This window comes from Hyla sarda, chromosome 4 (genome assembly GCF_029499605.1).
Source record: "Hyla sarda isolate aHylSar1 chromosome 4, aHylSar1.hap1, whole genome shotgun sequence".
Taxonomy (NCBI): domain Eukaryota; kingdom Metazoa; phylum Chordata; class Amphibia; order Anura; family Hylidae; genus Hyla; species Hyla sarda.
The window spans coordinates 296,095,106-296,117,569 of NC_079192.1; the positions used below are offsets into that span (position 1 = coordinate 296,095,106).

General features: G+C 42.7%; 1 protein-coding gene and 1 long non-coding RNA gene across 2 annotated transcripts in view; one reads left to right on the forward strand and one right to left on the reverse strand.

The window, feature by feature from the left end:
* MYBPC1 (myosin binding protein C1) overlaps window positions 1-22,464 on the reverse strand; it is a 388,140-nt gene that overhangs the window by 277,408 nt on the left and 88,268 nt on the right. Inside the window, exon 3 of the mRNA XM_056574562.1 lies at window positions 1,155-1,565. The gene's annotated coding sequence lies outside the window, so the exon portion shown is untranslated. The remainder of the gene's footprint in view (window positions 1-1,154; window positions 1,566-22,464) is intronic.
* LOC130369393 (uncharacterized) overlaps window positions 11,974-22,464 on the forward strand; it is a 54,331-nt gene continuing 43,840 nt past the window's right edge. The window contains exon 1 of the long non-coding RNA XR_008892738.1: window positions 11,974-12,101. This is a non-coding gene — a long non-coding RNA (uncharacterized LOC130369393). The remainder of the gene's footprint in view (window positions 12,102-22,464) is intronic.

Sequence of the window (22,464 nt, forward strand, 5' to 3'; positions counted from 1 at the left end):
TTAGTCCCATTATAGTTGAGTCACAAAAAGTTGCTGGTTTCTACTCTGTCCACTTGAAGTACACACAGTGGGCTAGACAATGGATTAAACAATGTCCATGATTAAAGACCCAGCAGGGTAGTAACTCACGGTTAGACCGACCGTTTTCAAACTTTTCGGGGTTTATTTTCTTTTTCTTGCGAGTATAAATCTTGTTAACAAAGTGGAGCAAAGCTTGTAACAGACACAGAGCCCAGATAATCTGTCTGCTCAACACCTCGGACGCCACAGCGTGTCGGGGGCGTGCCCCCTTAGTCATGCGTACAAGGTGTGGAGGGAGAGAGGATTATATAGAGATATACGGTAAGTACTTATTCAGATAGATAAATTCAGATCTTTAAAGCAGTTTGCAAAATGAGCCTGGAGAAGCACTTTAGGAGCGGTACCTTTGATCAAACAATTAAACCGGGTGAAATACCCATCAAAATTGGTCCGCTCAGTTTTAGTGCATTTACAGACCTATCAACCGATGTGTTAGAGGGAGCCAAAATGTTAGTAGAGCTGTCCAATGAAAGTTCTAAAGTAGATGATGGTGAAGTTGCCGAAACGCAGTACTTCACGGGGGGGGGGGGGGGTAATGCCTTAATGCCTCCACTTTCTGCCCTCCAGTGCAGACAGGGAGTGCATTAGAATTTTTTTTTCTAAATTGGTGACTATTGAAGTAAAATCTGTCCTCTATCCTGAACTAAATAGCAATTTGTCAAAAACAGAAGAAAGGGCTCTTCCTTGGCTTCAAAATAGGAAAGATCTTATTTTTAGGAGGGCCGACAAAGGTGGAAATTTAGTGGTACTAACAAGGGAGAAATACAAAGCTGAAGCTCATAGACTATTGGGGGATAAAAAAAAGTCTATACATGTCTCCCAGTAGATCCCACTAGTAAGTACCTTAATCAACTTCAGTCCCTTTTACGGAAATATACCGATAAGGGAATCATTTTCACTAAAACTGCTGAAAAATTGCTACCGCATTACCCTAAAAAAACGTATTGGTATTACCTACCTAAGGTCCATAAGTCGCCGACCCGCCCCCCGGGACTCCCCATAGTATCGGGGATCGGGTCGGTGACCGAGGGCCTGTCTAAGTATGTGGACTGGCTACTTAGACCCATACTTACCAAACTTCCAACCTACTTAAAGGACACCAGCACTTTCTTAAGGGCACTTGAAGTCCCATGACAGGAAGGTTTTAGCCTTGCCTCTGTTGACATGGAGAGCCTCTACACCTGGATCCTGCAAGATTTCGGGGTCCGGGTAGTGGGGGAATTCGTCGGCATGGGCAAGGACCCCCTTTTGGTTGAATTTATTTGCGAATCATTAAGCTTTATTTTGTCCCATAATGCCTTTAGGTTTGACGACAAATGGTTCAGGCAGGATTCGGGGACCGCAATGGGGACCCTGGTCGCTTGCACCTTTGCTAATTTACTTTTGTCCGTCTTTGAGAAATTTTTCATTTTTTCTGCTCGTAATCCTTTTACAAAGTACATCGGCACCTTTCTTCATCGGGATATGGACGACATGTTCATCACCTGGAAAGGGAATTAATCCGAATTCCAACAATTTGTTGATTATCTGAACAGTAATGCGTTTTACGTATTCATATGGAGGGCATAGTATGGAGTTTCTGGATGTGAAGGTGGGAGTTGTAGAAGATAAAATTACTACATCTAATTTCAGGAAGCCTACCGCCACAAACTTTCTCCTTCACGTCCAGAGTTTCTATCCCCCTCATGTAAAAAAGGGCTATTCCCTACGGCCAGTTCGGCTGCATCAGAAGAAATAATAGTGAAGATGCATCCTTTGAGTTGCAGGCGAGCGAACTGGCCAGTAGGTTAAAAGCATGCGGCTACCCTCTTAACCTAATCCAAAAAGCCTATGATAAAGCAAGAGGGCTAAATAGGAATGAGCTATTGAAGGAAAAACGCAAGAAAAAAATGGAGAAAAGATTTATTTTCTCACTAAAACACACCAATATGGATAATATTATACAGAATGCTATACGCAAACATTGGTATGTGATAGAAAGTGACTCTGACTTAAAAGAAATAGCCGAACAATGCCCACTATTCAGTTTCCGTAGAAATAAAACACTAGGAAGCATTTTGGGAAGCAACCAATTTAGAACAACATCCACAACATGGTTAGAAAATACCCTACCCCAAGGTAACCATAAATGCAGGCAATGTACACACTGTAAATATAATTCAGAGGCAAAATTCTTAAGATTGGGAGGTAATGAATGGAAAATTTAAAACTTCATTACATGTAAGAGTAAATATGTGGTGTATGTAATCCTATGCCCGTGCGGATTGTACTATATAGGGAAGACAATCCGTTGTCTGTATATTAGGATGTGAGAGCATTTTAAGTCGATCCGCACAGGCATGGGATCTCCACGTTTGATCGATGTTAGAAAAGAACATGGTGGTAACACTGATGTCTTGGAATTCGCAGGTTTTGAAGTAGTATGTAACCCTAAAAATGGAGGGTACAGAAATAAGCTGCTACTCCAATGAGAAGCAAAATGGATTTTAAAAACGGATGCGATGGGCCCTTCAGGCCTAAACGATAAAACCGATATGTCAGTGTTCCTTTAAACCCCAGCGCTCCCTTTTCTCCTCCCTCCTATGCTGTGATATAATTTGACCTGTTAATAATAAGTAACTTCTTTTTTCTCTGTATCTCCCCTTTCTTTCAAATTGTACTGGTGCTTATACTTTGTATATATTAATTTTAAAATTTTTAAGTTCTATGTTTATTCTCCTTAGGTAGTATATATTATGTATCAGTTGCAAATCACACACTCCTATGTTGCGGTTTCTGTTTTTAAGCGTGGACTGGCATTCGACATTCCCCCCAGCGTTGACAGCTGCCAGACTGGTTGGCGTCCTATTGGTTGCCTAGCGCTGAGTGTCACGTGTTCAGTACATCAGTGACGCCGACATAGCCCTATGTATGAGGATTACCTCAGCCGTGGGACGGGCTGAGCGATCACTTGAGCCCGATCATGTGGTGCAAAGAGCTCGGTGCTCTTGGTGACATCATTACCACCCGACGAAGGGGCAGCCCGGTGTGGCGAATGGGGGCCCGCGCTGGAGCTGCAATTACCGGACAGGTGAGTCTCATTTGGAGCATTACTTAAGGTTGTGATCTTGCGAGATACATTATACGAGCCAGATGATGCACTGAGTGGGCGAAACCTATGTCACTCGCCTACTAGGAAGCACCTGCTGCTCGTGCCCCCCATGTCTATCATTGAATAAAGCATGGATGAAGTTACTTGGTGAGTGCAGCCTCCTTCTTTCTTCTTACACACCTTGTATTGCACTGGACTTATCCTTAGAGGCTTTTTGCACTGCCTACTATTGTCTGTTGGAGTACATACACATGAAGGGGATTAGTGACGGATTATAAGAATAGGAGTGCCGGTTCCACCTCTACCATGAATTTTTCATAGTATATTAGGTAAAGCAGCCAACACATAAAGGGCAGCATGCATATACAGCACATGGTGGTGTTGATGTGGAAATAAAAGCATTGTGAGCAACAATTGTAATGATGACATTGTTCCCATTGCTTTAACGCACCAAAATCCTCATGGCCTTATTTTACTTTGCTAAAACTGAAACCGAATGACTATTGAAGCATGGCCTTATATAGTACAGTCTGAAATATTTGTAAAGGCTATGGACACATTTGCACTCATTTCTTTTTAATATTGGGTTGTTTCCTGAATTTAATATTGTTTCCTGCTAATCAAGCAAATGTAAGCGAGTCAGAGTCTGGCATTCTGCTCTCAGTTTTATGGTGACAGCATAGGGAGGTTGCACAGTAGCTTAGATAGTAGACAGTGGGCAGTTTACACAGGCTGCAAAGAGAAGGAAGAGCAGATACAAGGCATTCTGCTGGGGAGAATCATATAGGCTGTGTACAAGTATGGAGAAAAAGTAGAGTTCATACATCACAACATACAGTCTGTAGAAGGAAGTGTAGTAAGGACATTTTTTATACAAATAAATATTTTTTTTGCACTTTAATAAATACAAAGCGAATGCCTTTCAAAGGTGTCCATAGTCTTTCTTTATTTCTTATGTAACTGTATCCTCCAACTCCTCAGGGAATCCACAGCACAACTGTTACGACGAGCGCTCCGGGTCCCTGCTCCTCCCCGGAGCGCTTGCGGCGTTCTTCTCTGTGCAGTGCCCCGGGCAGACCCGCTGACCGGGAGCGCTGCACTGATATCACCGGCGGGGATGCGATCCGCGTAGCTGGACGTGCCCGCCCGCAGGTCGCATCCCAATCTCCTCACCTGCCCCATCCTCTTGCTGTTCTGTCCCGGCGCGCGGCCACGCTCTCTAGGGCGCGCACGCGCCGGCTCTCTGAAATTGAAAGGGCCAGTGCACCATTAATTGGTGCCTGGCCCAATCAGTACCTACACCTGCTCTATGTGTATAAACCCCACTTCCCCTTCCTGTCCTTGCCGGATCTTGTTGCCTTAGTGCCCTGTGAAAGCGTTTAGTGTGTTCCCAAGCCTGTGTACCCAGACTTTCTGCTGTTGCCCCTGACTACGACTCTTGCTGCCTGCCCTGAACTTCTGCTACGTCCGACCTTGCTCTTGCCTTGTCCCTGTGTGCCGCGCCTGTCTCAGCTGTCAGTTGGGGTTGAGTCGCTATCGGGTGGAATGACCTGGGGGTTACCTGCCGCTGCAAGTCCATCCCGCTTTGCGCCGGTCTCTGGTGAAAACCAGTAACCCCTTAGACTATGTTCCCCTGGTACGGCCCACGCCATCACCTCACTGACACAGAGGATCCACCACCAGTGTCCTCGCTGCAGACCAGTCCGGATCCTGACAACAACTTGGATAGAAATCAGTAAAAACTCCATGTGTACTTCAAAAACATTTGTTGCATAACAACGCATTTCAAGGTCAATAAGACCTCTTTATCAGGTATATACAAAATGGATAAAACACATGGATAAATAGCTTACTCACTGACCAAGGTCATATTGTGCTTGGAGGATACAGTTATTTCTGATTCATCTTAAAAGTTGGTGGGAAAAGCTGCATTTGAATCTATTTAAATATACAAATTTGTCAGAGCTGTGCCTGAAATTGCACAACTGGGTTTGGTAAGCGACCACCGTTAGTTTGATTTTCACCTGTACGGGAGTTCTACACCATGAAGCACTCTGTGTATATTATTTCTTATGTAGTAGTGCTGGCAGGCCCATCGCTACAAGACAGGCAAGCCAAGCAATTGCTTGGGGCCTCGAGCTGGCTGGGGGCCCCCGAGCAGAGCCAGTGCTTGCCCGTCCTGTGGCGACGGGGCAATTCCACCCATCACCAGGGCCGGATTAACAATCGTGCTCTTGGAGCTTGTGCTCCGGGCCCCAGGCACCCAGTCAAACAAGAGGGCCCCCAAATGTCTGAATTTTTTTTTAATAAACTCACTTGCAGCTTTGGAGTTCTTCTCACCTCACCACAATCACACTCCCCCCACCCTCGCTGCACTTGGTATCTTCCCTCAGCCCCGGACTCTTTTCTCAGCCTTCAGCCATCTGAGCAGGAGGAGGGGTGAGGAGAGAGCTCTGAGGAAAGGAGACAGCAGAGGCTGTACAACATGGGGACTGACTAAAGCAGGTGTCCCTGCATGCATATATGTGTATAAGCAGGTGTGTATATATATGTGTGTGTGTGTGTGTGTGTACATATGTGTATGTCTATGTACTGTGCCTGTGTGTGTGTTACTACTGTGGATGACTATATGTAAAGTGCATGTGTGTATCTATATCAGTTTTTCCCAACCAGGATGCCTCCAGTTGTTGCAAAACTACAACTCCCAGCATGCCCGGACAGCCAAAGGCTGTCTGGGCATGCTGGGAGTTGTAGTTTTGCAACCTCTGTAGGCATCCTGGTTGGGAAACACTGATTTATTCTATCTGTGTGTATGAAGCATGTACAGCATGTAATGTGTACAGTATGTGTGTGTATGATGCATGTACAGTATGTGTGTTGTGTGTGTATGAAGCATGTACAGCATGTAATGTGTACAGTGTGTTGTGAGTGTATGATGCATGTACAGTATGCAATGTGTACAGTATGAATGTATGATGCATGTACAGCATGTAATGTGTACAGTATGTGTGTATGATGCATGTACAGTATGTAATGTGTACAGTATGTGTGTGTATGATGCATGTACAGTATGTAATGTGTACAGTATGTGTATGATGCATGTACAGTATGTAATGTATACTGTGTGTGTATGAAGCATGTACAGTAGGTAATGTGTGCAGTATGTGTGTATGATGCATGCACAGTATGTAACGTGTACAGTGTGTGTGTATGATGCTTGTATAGTATGTAATGTGTACAGTATGTGTGTATGATGCATGTACAGTATGTAATGTGTACAGTATGTGTGTATGATGCATGTACAGTATGTAATGTGTACAGTATGTGTGTATGATGCATGTACAGTATGTAATGTTTACAGTATGTGTGTATGATGCATGTACAGTATGTAATGTGTACAGTGTGTTGTGTGTGTATGATGCATGCACAGTATGTAATGTGTACAGTATGTGTGTGTGTGTATGAAGCATGCATGTACAGTATGTAATGTGTACAGTGTGTTGTGTGTGTATGAAGCATGCATGTACAGTATGTAATGTGTACAGCATGTGTGTATGATGCATGTATAGTATGTAATGTGTAAAGTATGTGTGTATGAAGCATGCATGTACAGTATGTAATGTGTACAGTATGTGTGTATGAAGCATGCATGTACAGTATGTCATGTGTACAGTGTGTGTATGAAGCATGCATGTACAGTATGTAATCTGTACTGTGTGTGTATGATGCATGTACAGTATGTAATGTGTACAGTATGTGTGTGTATGAAGCATACATGTAGTATGTAGTGTACAGTATCTTTGTGTATGATACATGCACAGTATGTAATGTGTACAGTGTGTGTGTGTATGAAGCATGCATGTACAGTATTTAATGTGTACAGTGTGTTGTGTGTGTATGATGCGTGTACAGTATGTAATGTGTACAGTGTGTTGTGTGTGTATATAATGCATGCAGTGGCGGATCCAGGGGGGGGGGAACGGGGCAATTTCCCCATCACTATTAAGGACATCCCATGCCCCTGTTAACCTTCTGCGGCCCTCGCAGGGACCGCCAGGAGGTCGTGCACACCGGGACGTCACTGACGTCCCGTGCATGCACCCATTGGAAAGCAACGCGGAGGAGCGGAGGAGCGGAGCAGCGAACAGGACATGCGCTGGCCAGCATGGTAAGTGACCAGCGGCACATCAGCTTCAGTGCTCCAACCACCACTTCTCCAGTCACAGGACCTACTGCTATGGTGGCCGGACCAGAGGAGCAGTGGTCGGAGCACTGAAGTAGGGCAGTAAACAGGCATACAGCCTCCAGCCATAGACTGTATGGTTGGAGGCTGTATGTCTGTGGGGGAACATACTACACCTAATGTCTATACTGCAATGTGTATAGTATGAATGTATGATGCATGTACAGTATGTAATGTGTACAGTATGTGTGTATGATGCATTTACAGTATGTAATGTGTACAGTATGTGTGTATGATGCATGTACAGTATGTAATGTGTACAGTATGTGTGTATGATGCATGTACAGTATGTAATGTATACTGTGTGTGTATGAAGCATGTACAGTATGTAATGTGTACTGTGTGTATGAAGGATGTACAGTAGGTAATGTGTGCAGTATGTGTGTATGATGCATGCACAGTATGTAATGTGTACAGTGTGTGTGTGTGTATGATGCATGTATAGTATGTAATGTGTACAGTATCTGTGTGTATCATGCATGTACAGTATGTAATGTGTACAGTATGTGTGTATGATGCATGTACAGTATGTAATGTGTACAGTATGTGTGTATGATGCATGTACAGTATGTAATGTGTACAGTGTGTTGTGTGTGTATGATGCATGCACAGTATGTAATGTGTACAGTAGGTGTGTGTGTATGAAGCATGCATGTACAGTATGTAATGTGTACAGTGTGTTGTGTGTGTATGAAGCATGCATGTACAGTATGTAATGTATACAGTATGTGTGTGTATGATGCATGTATAGTATGTAATGTGTAAAGTATGTGTGTATGAAGCATGCATGTACAGTATGTAATGTGTACAGTATGTAATGTGTACAGTGTGTGTATGAAGCATGCATGTACAGTATGTAATGTGTACAGTGTGTGTGTGTATGATGCATGTACAGTATGTAATGTGTACAGTGTGTTGTGTGTGTATATAATGCATGAAGTGGCGGATCCAGGGGGGGGGTGGGACGGGGCAATTACCCCATCACTATTAAGGACATCCCATGCCCCTGCTAACCTTCTGCGGCCCTCGCAGGGACCGCCAGGAGGTAGTGCACGCCGGGACGTCACTGACATCCCGTGCATGCGCCCATTGGAAAGCAACGCGGAGGAGCGGAGCAGCGAACAGGACATGCGCTGGCCAGCATGGTAAGTGACCAGCGGCACATCAGCTTCAGTGCTCCGACCACCACTCCTTCAGTCCCGGGACCTACTGCTATGGTGGCTGGACCAGAGGAGCAGTGGTCGGAGCACTGAAGTAGGGCAGTAAACAGGCATACAGCCTCCAGCCATACACTGTATGGTTGGAGGCTGTATGTCTGTGGGGGAACATACCGTGTTTCCCCAAAAATAAACCCTACCCCGAAAGTAAGCCCTAGCAGGATTATGGGGTAGGGCTGCAATATAAGCCCTACCCCGAAAATAAGACCTAGTCCAGGGGTAATCTGCTGGCGGACCGCGGTCCAGATCTGGACCACGGCCGCCAGTAATGCCCGCAGACCCCACAGTAATGCCCGCAGACTCCATAGCCCCCCCGGCCGCCACAGTAATGCCCGCAGACCCGACACCACGCCCGGCCACCACAGTGCAGTAATGCCCGCAGATTCCACATCCCCCCGACCACCCGCGTAATGCCCGCAGACCTCACAGCCCCCCTCGGCCACCCCCCTGCCTCCTTTGACTGGTCCCACGGCTTACCGTAATTCAGCCAGGGCAGGGACGCTGACGTTCTAAAACGTCGGCGCGTGTGCACGGCCGACGTCACGGACGAGTCCCTGCCCCCGGCTGCTACGGTAAGCTACAGGAGAAGATCTCGCCGCAGGGTACTGTACGGTAAGAAAGTGAAATGAGTACCGGTACCCAAGTTTATTAAGGCAGAGGGGTGGGGGGCACTGTAGGGCAGTGTTTCCCAACCAGTGTGCCTCCAGCTGCTGCAAAACTACAACTCCCAGCATGCCCGGACAGCCTTTTGTAGTTTTGCAACAGCTGGAGGACATTGGTTGGGAAACACTGCTGTAGGGTATGGTAGGAGTGTGGAGGACGACAGGGGAAGGGGAGTATGGGGGGCTGCAGAAGTGTGGAGGATGCCCCCTATCCTCCACACTCCTGCAGCCCCCCATCCTTCACACTCCTGCAGCCCCCCCATCCTTCACACTCCTGCAGCCCCCCATCCTCCACACTGCTGCAGCCCCCCATACTGTAAATAAATAAGCCCTACCCTGAAAATGAGCCCTAGTGTGTTTTTTGTGACTAAAATTAATATAAGACCCGGTCTTATTTTCGGAGAAACACGGTACTACACCTAATGTTGGGGGACTATACTGCACCTAATGTGGGGGAACTATAGCCTAATGTGGGGAGAACTATACTGCACCTAATGTGGAGAGAACTATACTGCACCTAATGTGGGGAACTATACTGCACCTAATGTTGGGACTATACTACACCTAATGTGGGGGAACTATAGCCTAATGTGGGGAACTATACTGCATCTAATGTGGGGGGACTATACCGCACCTAATGTGGGGGAACTATAGCCTAATGTGGGGAGAACTATACTGCACCTAATGTGGGGAACTATACTGCACCTAATGTGGGGTAAACTATACTGCCAACCTAATGTGGAGAACTATACTGCACCTAATGTGGAGAAATATACTGCACCTAATGTGAGGAGAACTATACTGCACCTAATGTGGGGAGAACTATACTGCACCTAATTAGTGTTGCTCGCAAATATATGCGCAATGCAAATTTTATTCGTGAATATCGCATATTCGCGAATTCGCGAATATAGCACTATATATTGGTAATTACGAATATTCATTTTTATTTTTTTTTCACAGTACACATCACAGTGATCATCCCTCTCTGCTTCCAGCTTGTGTGGTGTAATGAAGGCTCTAATACTACTGTGTGAGACTGGCGTACGAATTTTCGCATATGCAAATTTTCGCATAATAAAATAAAGCGCGAATATTACGAATATGCGAATTTAGCGAATATATGACAAATATTCATCCATATATTCGCTAATTATCGCGAATTCGAATATGGCCTATGCCGCTCAACACTACACCTAATGTGGGAAGAACTATACTGCACCTAATGTGGGGAGAACTATACTGCACCTAATGTGGAGAACTATACTGCACCTAATTTGGGGAGCTATACTGCACCTAATGTGGGGAACTATACTGCACATAATGTGGGGACTATACTGCACCTAATGTTGGGGAACTATACTGCACCTAATGTTGGGGAACTATACTGCACCTAATTTGGGGAGCTATACTGCACCTAATTTGGGGAGCTATACTGCACCTAATGTGGGGGACTATACTGCACATAATGTGGGGGAACTATGCTGCACCTAATGTGGGGGAACTCTGCTGCACCTAATGTGGGGGGAACTGTGCCGCACCTAACGTGGGGAGAACTGTGCCGCACCTAACTTGGGGGGAATTGTGCCGCACCTAACGTGGGGGGAACTGTGCCGCACCTAACGTGGGGGGAACGGAGCTGCACCTAATGTGGGGGCCTTGTATCGACGTTCGCTCACGTCACGCTCCCAGAATTCAAGGGCCGCCGGCCCTAGAGTGTGACATGCGTGAACATGGGGGGGGGGGGGGAGCCTCCATGTCCATTTTGCTTGGGGCCCCCAAATTCCTTCAAACGGCCCTGGTGCTGGTGTGGCGAACAATAACAATTGGGTGGTCTGGGTGGTCTGTAAATATGGATGTTATTTTTCCTGTCCCCCCCCCCCAAAAAAAAGCAAACAAACAAACTCCTTCATATCTATATGTCTCTAAAACAGTATAGCTATGAGACTATTGTGTGTCTATGTGTAATAAAAATACTATATAATACCAGTATACTAGAAGCAAATATCATCACCATAAATATCACTATTAAACTGTTACAGATTATATCCAGTATAAAAAAAATACCAATATTATACAAGAGACAAATGCTGCAACCACATTATGAACACATAGTACAACCACAGTGACTTAATTTCATCACCATTTTGTTACTGAATAAAAATCCTTATACACAGACCAATATTGCCCCTATACAGTGGTCATATATTGTAGATACCAGCTCTGCACATTTACCCTGCATACCATACAAGTTATTACAGTACAGCTAACTCCAGAGACTCACATGAGGTGTGACTTATGACATTTCCAGCAACTTCCACACCTTCATACACACTCCTCATTTATAGTACCCCAAATGGTAAAAATAAAAGCGTTACACAGGTCCAAGCAGGGCCGGATTAACGTAGGGGCGGATGGAGCTGCCGCTCCAGGCCCCTACATGAAAATAGGCCCAGTGGCCGCCCGGCACCCACGATAAATCTAATAACAGAAAAAGAGGGCCGGCCCTGCTTCTTACTTACGGCCCTGGATCACTGCAGGCCGCTGCAGCACTGTTTTCTTTTTATAAATAGTTAGCCTCCGGCCCTTTAAGATAAGTGCAGGGGCCGTGGCCGCAATGCCTCTCTGGGAAGAGAGCCGAGGGATGCTCCTCCCCCTCCCCCCACACTCCTCTGTGTGCAGGCTGCAGCCCAATTGGAGCAGGCAGGTGCTTTGCTTCCTGTTCCATTGCTGACTTCATCACCCGCCCGCGCTGAAGGGGAACAGGAAGACTTCCCCTGCCCACCGCTGCGGCCTCCATACAACAGGTAATTTTCTGGGAGGAAAAGGTTGAGGGGCAAATTGCTGTTTGGGGGGTCAGTGGGAGTTAAATGGGCAATTTCTTAATGTTTCCTGAACAGGGGGCCTCCAGCAGTTTTAAAACTACAACTCCCAGCATGCCTTTGGCTGTCCAGACATGCTGGGAGTTGTAGTTTTGCAACACTTTATCTATCTATCTATCTATCTAACTCCTATCTATCTAACTCCTATCTATCTATCTCCTATCTATCTATCTCATATCTATCTATCTATCTCCTATTTATCTATCTCATATCTATCTATCTATCTATCTATCTCATATCTATCTATCTATCTGTTTATCTCCTATCTATCTATCTCATATCTATCTATCTATCTATCTATCTATCTATCTATCTATCTATCTGTTTATCTCCTATCTATCTATCTCATATCTATCTATCTATCTATCTCATATCTATCTATCTATCTATCTATCTCATATCTATCTATCTATCTATCTATCTCATATCTATCTATCTATCTGTTTATCTCCTATCTATCTAGTTCATATCTATCTATCTCATATCTATCTATCTATCTATCTATCTATCTATCTGTTTATCTCCTATCTATCTATCTCATATCTATCTATCTATCTCCTATCTATCTATCTCATATCTATCTATCTATCTCATATCTATCTATCTCATATCTATCTATCTCATATCTATCTATCTCATATCTATCTATCTATCTATCTATCTATCTATCTCCTATCTATCAATCTATCTATCTATCTATCTATCTATCTATCTATCTATCTAGCTATCTATCTCTCTCTCATTTCTATCTTATATCTCAGTGTTTCCTGGCCATGGTGCCTCCAGCTTTTACAAAACTATAACTCCCAGCATGCGTTTGGCTGTCCAGGCATGCTGAAAGTTGTACTTTAGCAACAGCTGGAGGCACCCGGGTTAGGAAACACTGATCTATCTATGTATCTAATATCTATATTATATCTGTGTTTCCAATATACCATTGTACCCAGTATACCAGTGTACCCAGTGATATAGTGTACCCAATATACCATTGTACCCAATATACCAGTGTACCCAGTGATATAGTGTACCCAATATACCAGTGTACCCAGTGATACAATGTACCCAATATATCAGTGTACCCAATATACCAGTGTACCCAGTGATATAGTGTACCCAATATACCAGTGTACCCAGTGATATAGGGTACCCAATATACCAGTGTACCCAGTGATATAGTGTACCCAATATACCATTGTACCCAATATACCAGTGTACCCAGTGATATAGTGTACCCAGTATACCAGTGCACCCAGTGATAGTGTTCCCAATATACCAGTGTACCCAATATACCAGTACACCCAATATACCAGTGTACCCAGTGATACAGTGTACCCAGTGTACCCAGTATACTAGTGTACCCAATATACTAGTGTACCCAATATACCAGTGTACCCAATGATAGTATACCCACTATACCAGTGTACCCAATATACCAGTGTACCCAATATACCAGTGATACAGTGTAGTAGTGTACCCAATATACCAGTGTACCCAATATACCAGTGTATCCAGTGTACCCAATATACCAGTGTACCCAGTGATACAGTGTACTCTCCCCAGGGCACCGGCTGCTCTTCTGCCCCACATAGTGGATAGTCCTGATGGGCAGGGGCATATACTGTCACTTGGGTCCGGGTATATACTGTCACTGGGGTCCGGGTATATACTGTCACTGGGGTCCGGGCATATACTGTCACTGGGGTCCGGGCATATACTGTCACTGGGGTCCGGGCATATACTGTCACTGGGGTCCGGGCATATACTGTCACTGGGGTCCGGGCATATACTGTCACTGGGGTCCGGGTATATACTGTCACTGGGGTCCGGGTATATTCCTCTTTCCTTCCTCATTAAACTAAAGGGCTCTTGTTTTTCTTGTCCTGTGTTTTCAAATATATTTTTTTATAGATAATGTGGAAGTTAGTAGGTGGGGGGGGGCCTTGAGTTGTGTAAGGGGCCCCAACATTTCTGATGGCAGCCCTGGTCTTGTATATAATCACTTATATGGTATACAGATCCTGTGTACAGCTGGTAACTTTTGCTATATGGGCACTGTGTGGGGGAATACTGGTCTGTGTATAGTGGTTTTATTCAGTACAGTATGGCGGTATTATCAAGTTATTGTGTGATGTATATATTTACTCCTTGTATACTGGTATTCTTGTGTGGTGGTATATATTTCCTCCTTGTATACTGGTATTATTGTGTGATGGTATATATTTACTCCTTGTATACTGGTATTCTTGTGTGGTGTATATATTTCCTCCTTGTATACTGGTATTCTTGTGTGGTGGTATATATTTACTCCTTGTATACTGGTATTATTGTGTGATGTATATATTTCCTCCTTGTATACTGGTATTCTTGTGTGATGTATATATTTCCTCCTCGTATACTGGTATTCTTGGTCATGGAAAATGATCTTACCTATGTTAACTTGTTATATATTTTCTTGTCTTTTCTTTTGTGTGTAGGTTGGGGCATTAGGAGGCATTTGGGTTGGATAGGGGCGTGGCAGAGATGTGGCCATGGGTGGAGCCTCACAGGGGGCCCTTGCTTTATTTGGTCCGAGGGCCCTGAGTGTTGTCAGTCGGCCCCTGCCTGGGTGGTCACATGGGCTGGGTAACCTCCTGACCAGCGGGACTCACGTCACGGTATCGTAGGACTCTCCTCCCCCCTGTCAGAAAGAGGATGGTATGTGCTGCTTTCCTGCCTGGCCACGCCCGTCAAAAAATGTTACTGTCTGACAGCGGCTGAGGTCCCACAGGCGGTCATTGTTCTCTGCTTCTGAAGTCCCCCAAAAAGGTACCACCAGCAGTCATGAACTGACTTGCAATTCAGGTACATAGAAAAGCTTGGTGACAATTTCTCACCTAGCTTTTCCAAGCTCCTGAATGGCATGCTTGCCTATAAAAGCTCAGTTTTTATAGGCAGACATGCCATTCAGGAGCATGGAAAACTAGGTGAGAAATTGTCACCTAGCTTTTCTGTGTACCTGAATGGCAATGGTGCATATCATAGCTCAGCTATCATAGATAGATTTACCTATAACCTTTCTGTCATATCTGTCTATTCTATGGTAAGCAGATATGCCATTCAGGAGCCCAGAAAAGCTAGGTGACAATTTCTCACCTAGCTTTTTCATTCTCCTGATTGGCATATCTGCTTATAATAGCTCAGCTATTTTAGACAGATTTGACTAAAGGCTATAGGTAAATCCTATAATAACTGAGCTATTATAAGCAGGTATGCCATTCAGAAGCATGAAAAATCTAAGCGAGAAATTGTCACCCAGCTTTTCTGTGCTCCTTAGTGCCATTTCTGCTTTTATTAGTTAAGCTAATATAGACAGATTTGCCTATAATTTATAGTAAGTTATCCTTATAGGCTATAAGCTGCAATGGCATTCAGGAGCACAGAAAAGCTAGGTGATAAGTTCTCACCTAGCTTTTTTTATGCTCCTGAATGGCATATCTGCTTATAATAGCACAGCTATTATAGACAGATTGGCCTAGAAGTTATAGACAGGTGTTCTTGACCCCTTCCTGAGAAAAAAAAGGAATAATAAAATTTAATTAACCCTTTCCCTAATAAAAGTTGAATGACCTCCCTTTTCTAATTTTTCAAAGAAACATTTTTTATATTAAAAAAAAAAAAGTGGTATCGCTGCTTATAATGTTGAGTAATCTGCATGGTCAATGGCCCAATTTGGGTATTGTTGTAATCGTATGGACCTACAAAATAAAGCTAATGGGACAGACTTATCAAAACCTGTGTAGAGTAGTGATGCAGTTGCCCATAGCAACCAATCAGATCGCTTCTTTCATTTTTTAAAAAGCCTCTGAAAAATGAAAGAAGCCATCTGATTGGTTGCTATGGGCAACTGCACCTCTCTTCTTCACAGGTTTTGATAAATCTCCCCCAATGTGGGACTGTTTGCAAAAAGTGCTCTGTGTAGAAAGCCCCCAAAATTGCATTTTTATTCAAGTTTGTCCCACAAATATTTTTGTTTGTCATTGCAAAGTATAATTGGTGACGCAAAAAAACAAGCCCTTATATGAGTCTGTAGGTCGAAAAGTAAGAGTTATGTCTAGAGATGAGCGAATCGGAGCTGACAATCCAGAATTCATTACGAATTTCAGAAAATATACGATTCGCAACGAATGTGAATATCGCTGCGATTCTATCGCACAAATCGCTTCATTAAACTCTATTTACTGCGGTGCAGGCTCCAGGGCATCTAAAATGGCGGATCCACATGTCAGTATATGGGGCAAGGAATGCTGGGAAGGCGGGAAGAGAAGTAGGCGGGAAGAGAAGTAGGCGGGATGACCCTGAATCACATGCAGGATGTAGCCTATCAGCAGCCAGTCACCCCTGTGATGTCACAGCCCTATATAATCGGCAGCCATCTTGCGGCCAGTCACTTCATTATATTACACTGCAGAAGGATCATAGGACGCAGAGCCTGTGTGTAATACAGCAGAGAAAAGCGCAGTCCAGCAGCGTTTAACATCCTCCTAGTAACATCAGATAAAAGAAGTGATCTGATTGGTTGTTGTGGGCAACTCAGCAATTTTTGGACACTAACATATATTCATCTATCCTGGTAATTTAATGTGCATAACGTGACGGATGCGCTTTATTTGTGTTAAACAAAATTGCTTTGTGTTGCTTTTTCATTTTATATATTTCGATAAAAAGGCCCATCAAAATCTTCAACACCAGGCCCATGATCCTCTTAATCCGGCCCTGGGTCCAAGGTGGACAATTTAAAGCATACTTATTTTCTTCCAAAAAGTTATTTTTTTGTAGGTAGTAAAATAAAACAAAACCTATATAAGTTGGGTATTTTTGTAAGCCTATTGACCTACAGAATAAACATAACATGTCATTAACATTGCAAAGTGCACTGCGTAGAAACAAACAAAAAAAATGAATAAAAAAAATTGGTCCCGCATAAAACAGGTCCTCATATGGACCTGTAGGTTATGAATTTTAAAAGGCACTAATGTTAATAAATTTGAAAAAGCCCATCCTCTAATAAAAATTTAAATCACCCTCCTTTTCCTATTTTTCAAATGAAATAATTTAAACAAAAATAAAACATAAACATATGTGGAATCGCCTCATGCATACAGTGGGGATCAAAAGTTTGGGCACCCCAGGTAAACATTTGTATTAATGTGCATAAAGAAGCCAAGGAAAGATAGAAAAATCTCCAAAAGGCATCAAATTACAGATTAGACATTCTTATAATATGTCAACAAAAGTTAGATTTTATTTCCATCATTTACACTTTCAAAATAACAGAAAACAAAAAAATGGTGTCTGCAAAAGTTTGGGCACCCTGCAGAATTTATAGCATGCACTGCCCCCTTTGCAAAGCTGAGACCTGCCAGTGTCATTGTTCTCAATCATCATCTGGGAAGACCAGGTCATGTCAATCTCAAAGGTTTTAAATGCCCAGATTAATCTGACCTTGCCCCAACAATCAGCAACATCGGTTCTTCTAAGCAGTTGTCTAGAAATCTGAAACTGAAAATAGTTGACGCTCACAAAGCTGGAGATGGCTATAAGAAGATAGCAAAACGTTTCAGATGCCAATATCCTCTGTTTGGAATGTAATTAAGAAATGGCAGTCATCAGGAACAGTGGAAGTTAAAGCAAGATCTGGAAGACCAAGAAAAATATCAGACGGAACAGCTCGCAGGATTGTGAAAAAAAACAATTCAAAACCCATGTTTGACTGCACAATCCCTCCAGAAAGATCTGGCAGACACTGAAGTTGTTGTACACTATTCCACTATAAAGAGATACTTGTACAAATATGGTCTTCATGGAAGAGTCATCAAAAGAAAACCTCTTCTACATCCTCACCACAAAAATCAGCGTTTGAACTTTGTAAATGAACATATAGACAAGCCTGATGCATTTTGGAAACAAGTTCTGTGGACCGATGAGGTTAAAATGTAACTTTTTGGCCTGAAGGAGCAAAGGTATGTTTTGAGAAGAAGGGGAACAGAATTTAATGAAAAGAACCTCTGTCCAACTGTTAAGCATGGGGGTGGATCAATCATGATTTGGGGTTGTATTGCAGCCAGTGGCACAGGGAACATCTCACGAGTAGAAGGAAAAATAGATTCAATAAAATTTCAGCAAATTTTGGATGCTAACTTGATGCCATCTGTGAAAAAGCTGAAGTTAAAGAGAGGATGGCTTCTACAAATGGATAATGATCCTAAACACACCTCGATTACATCAAGAGGCTTAAACTGAAGATTTTGCCATGGCCTTCACAATCTCTTGACCTCAACCAGACATCTCAAAGAACTGGAAGACTTTTGTATGGAAGAATGGGCAAAGATACCTCAAACAAGAATTGAAAGACTATTGGCTGGCTACAAAAAGTGTTTAAAAGCTGTGATATATGCCAAAGGGGGCAGTACAAGATATTAACTCTGCAGGGTGCCCAAACTTTTGCAGACGCCATTTTTTTTCTGTTATTTTGAAAGTGTAAATGATGGAAATAAAATCTAACTTTTGTTGACATAAGAATGTTTAATCTGTAATTTGATGCCTTTTGGAAATTTTTCCATCTTTCATGCACATTAATACAAATTTTTACCTGGGGTGTCCAAACTTTTGATCCCCACTGTAAATGTTCAAGCTATTAAAATATAATGTTAATAAAAAGCACTTGTTAAATGGCATAAACATGAAAAAATACCAAAGTCCAAAATTGCTGATGTTTGGTCACGTCATATACTAGAAGAAAATTATAAAAAGTGATCAAAAAGCTATTAAAACAGAAATGGTACTGATAAAAACTAAAGTTCATGGCTCAAAAAATTAGCCCTCATAAGACCCCATATATGGAAAAATAAAAGTGGTATACAGGTCAGGAAAGGGCAATCTTACCCCTTAATTACAGATTTGTAAATTACTTCTATAAAAAAAAATCTTAATCCTTCCTGTACTCATTAGCTGCTGAATACTACAGCGGAAATGATTTTCTTTTTGAAACACAGAACTGTCTGCTGACATCACGAGCACAGTGCTCTCTGCTGACATCTCTGTCCATTTTATGAACTGTCCAGAACAGCATATGTTTGCTATGGGGATTTCCTTTTACCCTGGACAGTTCCTAAAAATGGACAGAGATGTCAGCAGAGAGCACTGTGCTCATGATGAGTACCCCTTTAACGACAGGACGTAAATGAACGTCCTGGTGAGCTGGTTTACTTAAGGCACCACGATGTACATTTACGTCCTTTACATAACCGCGAGCATCGGAGCGATGCTCGGGTCATGCGCTGCAGGTCCCGGCTGCTGATAGCAGCCAGGGACCCGCCGGTAATGGCGGATATCCACGATCGCGCGGATGTCCGCCATTAACCCTTCAGATGCCGTGATCAATACAGATATAAGCTACTAAAATGGCCCATAACACATGTAAGGTACCTAATATATAACAACAGTTTAACCCAGAGGGTTAACAAAAACCTTATTTTATCATGTGTTAAATATAGGATAAAACGTAACTTTTATTCAATTAATTTGTGAAAATCATAAGTGAGAAAAACTTATTTAAAAACACAATACCATCTGTGGACCCCAAATATGTGATTTGTATCACTATTTGGTCACTATCACAAGTTTTACCTGAGAGTTCCCTACTGATAGGGCAATAATCTCATATGTCTCTGTCAGTAAACCAGGTCTATTCCCAGGGGTATAGCCTTACTCATGGGAATTGTATATACTCTGGTACTGAGTGAGCCAGTAGAGCCTCAAAGTTTCTCCTGTACCTAGAATATTCTAGGTTACTATAGTTGTAAGGTTAATATACGCAATCCACTGTGCGCGTGGTTGCGGATAGTTAATGTAACAGGACTCTAAGTGTGATTACTATAGTTGGGGAACACAGGTATTGCTATTTAAAATACAATGCTGTCACACCCCGACATGTTTCACCACTGTTGTGGCTTCATCAGGAGAATAACATGTATTTTAAATAGCAATACCTGTGTTCCCCAACTATAGTTGGGGAACACAGGATTTTAAACGTACTAATTTGGTTAAAAAGTTTGCGATTTTTTTTTCAGCGCAACAGTAATAGAAAAGTATGTAATTATGGGTATCATTTTAATTGTATTGACCCAAAGAATAAAGAACACATGTAATTTTTACCGTAAGTTGTACAGTTTGCTAAATTCCCCACACAAATAGTATTTTTTTGGTTGTGCCATACATTTTATGGTAAAGTGAGTGATGGCATTACAACGGACAACTGGTCATGCAAAAACAAGCCCTCATACTAGTCTGTGGATGAAAATATAGTCCTTAAGGGGTTAAGCATACTGATTTTTCTTACACAAAATAAAATAAAACCTATATACTGTAAATTGGGTATTATTGTAATCGTGTGGACCTAAAGAATAAAATTTACATGTAATTTTTACTAAAGAGTAGGAAAAAACTAAGAAAATGCCTATACCTGTTTTGCCCATGCACATGCAACCCAACAAGACCCGGAGTGATTAACCTATAAGTCCATTTACATGTACAGTATTCTGTGCATATTTGATGCTCAGGCTTTGCAGCTGTAGACTTAAAGCTGTGTTTAGTCAAGTAGTTTACAATGAAATCTGCAGCATTAAAGGACATCTGCAGCGAAAAAAAACGTATTCCCTATCCACAGAATAGGGGATAAGTGTCTGATCGCAGCGGGTTCGAGCACTGGGATCCCCCCCGCGATCTCCCAAAAAGGACCCCGGCATTTCCTCGCTGTGCGCCGGCTAATGTGTGTGTCATCGAGCTCACTGAGTTTGAAGGACATGCCCCCTCCATACAGCATTCCCGCCTCTTCTGTAGAGATACATGGAGGTGGCGTGTCACCTAACTTCATGCTGTGGCCGACACGCCTCCTGCACGTGAGAGCCGCGGCTGAGCCAGGGCATTAAACCCCCCACCATCAAACACTTATCCCCCCTGTGTCTGCTTGTAGCGGTGTTTTTCTAACTGCGCATTTGCTATGAGCAGGCACTGTGGGGGAGATTTATCAAAACCTGTCCAGAGGAAAAGTTGGTCAGTGCTTCTTTCATTTTTTAACATGGCCTCTGCCAAATAAAAGAAGCAATCTGATTGATTGCTATGGGCCACTGGGCAACTTTTCCTCTGGACAGGTTTTGATAAATGTCCCCCAATGTCTACAGCAGGAAATCTTCCGCTACAAGCAGACACACAAAGCTACCCGGCTGCAGCAGGGGGCTCGCTTTTGTGTCTGCCATCGGCACATCCACAGTGTGAAAAATGCTGCAAATGCGCTACGTGTGACCCAAAAGAAACATAACAATTCAACTGTGCATGTTCCCTTATAAAATATTGAAGACTCAGTAATGCAGATTTTAAATCTGAGTGTTGCTTACTTGGTGACAACATTATTTGTGAGGTTCTCAAGACATGATCGTGAGTTTTTCGACACACATTGTAGACATTTTAGAGGTTAGTTCCTCAGGAGTAGTGGGCTGAACTAGTGTAGTCACGGGTAAGCGGGCAAAACTGTTGCTGAAGCATCATTTGCTGAACATAGTTATTGATTGAGAAAACTTCATTAGAAAACAATCATCATAAACATACATACAATGTACTGCAACTCAGCAATGACTAGGAAGCAACACACAATAACTTAATACAATTACTGCACTTAGCGTGACAGTACAACATACAGCACAGGAGTTCCTACGCTAAACCACACTACACAAACATTCGGACATGCATTATAAAACAAAGTCAATTAATTAAACATTGCAGGCAGTAATAGAGGATGGGGGGTTGGCAAAGACGATAGGTGGTATAGAGGGGAGATCAAAAGCCCATGTTAGGGGTATACTCACTTATATGAGATACTGTACAAGAAAATTTGAAAGTTTTATTATAATTGGAAATCTGGAAACTGTAACATCCAGTTAAGATAAAATTACTTAAATAAAGTTAAATATACAGCTTAAACAACCTAAATAAAATTATTGTTAACTCAAAGATTGAATCTGATATCAATAATGTGTCAGTTTGTGCTTTTAAAGTGTGAAATTCCAGTATCTTGTTCTTGACAAAGATGTAATGAAAACTACTTTGAAAACTAATGTGTTTATATATGTCCTTTGCCTGCTAACTATAGGGAAGTAGCAAACTGATTACTAAATGGGTGACCTTCCTCTTTTAAAACTCTTTTCTTAAAAGTGAAAGCTGTGTTGGTGGTAAACTGAAAAGGTGCCTATTGTCA